This window comes from Protomyctophum parallelum, assembly GCF_964188405.1.
Source record: "Protomyctophum parallelum genome assembly, chromosome: 17".
Classification (NCBI taxonomy): Eukaryota; Metazoa; Chordata; class Actinopteri; order Myctophiformes; family Myctophidae; genus Protomyctophum; species Protomyctophum parallelum.
This window is the reverse complement of record NC_139719.1, coordinates 3,589,168-3,589,834: the sequence shown is the minus strand read 5'-3', so window position 1 is coordinate 3,589,834 and position 667 is coordinate 3,589,168.

Genomic DNA, 667 nt, shown 5'->3' with positions numbered 1-667 from the left:
GTCATTTGCATTTAATTAAGCCATTTTGGGGCGGGAACCCCTTGTGGTGTCTTAAAGCATTATGTTATACTTTAGCTGTCGAAAAATAGCAGATCTACAAGCTATACGAGCTTGTAGGTCTTTTTTTTTTATTGTGAGAATGTGCCTCGAATCTTTGAATATATATTATTACAGAGTGAACTCAAATCTTTGCTACTGGGGAGGTCCCTGGAACAACATATTATTTTCAGATGGGGGTCGGTGGCCAATTACATATAATTGTTGGGGTCCTTGACATGAAATATTGAGCACCACTGATACAGAAACATGAGGTATTTCAGAAAACTGTCCGAATTTAGAAGACATTTTATAAATTTCGACGTCAGGCCTAAATGGGTTAAATTGTTTTTTTTTACAAGTTACAAGAGAATGGAGCTTTTCGGGCCATGTTATTTGAATCATTATAATTCATCCTCTTGATTCCCAAGAGCCCCACACTTTCATTACAATATTAATCTACAGATTGTGAACCTGTACATATTTATTAATGTACGATCAGCCCTTAAAACAAGGCTCCAGACCTCCCAAAACAAACTGGTCAGGCTACTACTTGGCCTCACTCCCCGAACCCACCTCACCCCTGCCCACTTTGACAGGCTGGAATGGCTTAGGGTTGATGACAGAGTAC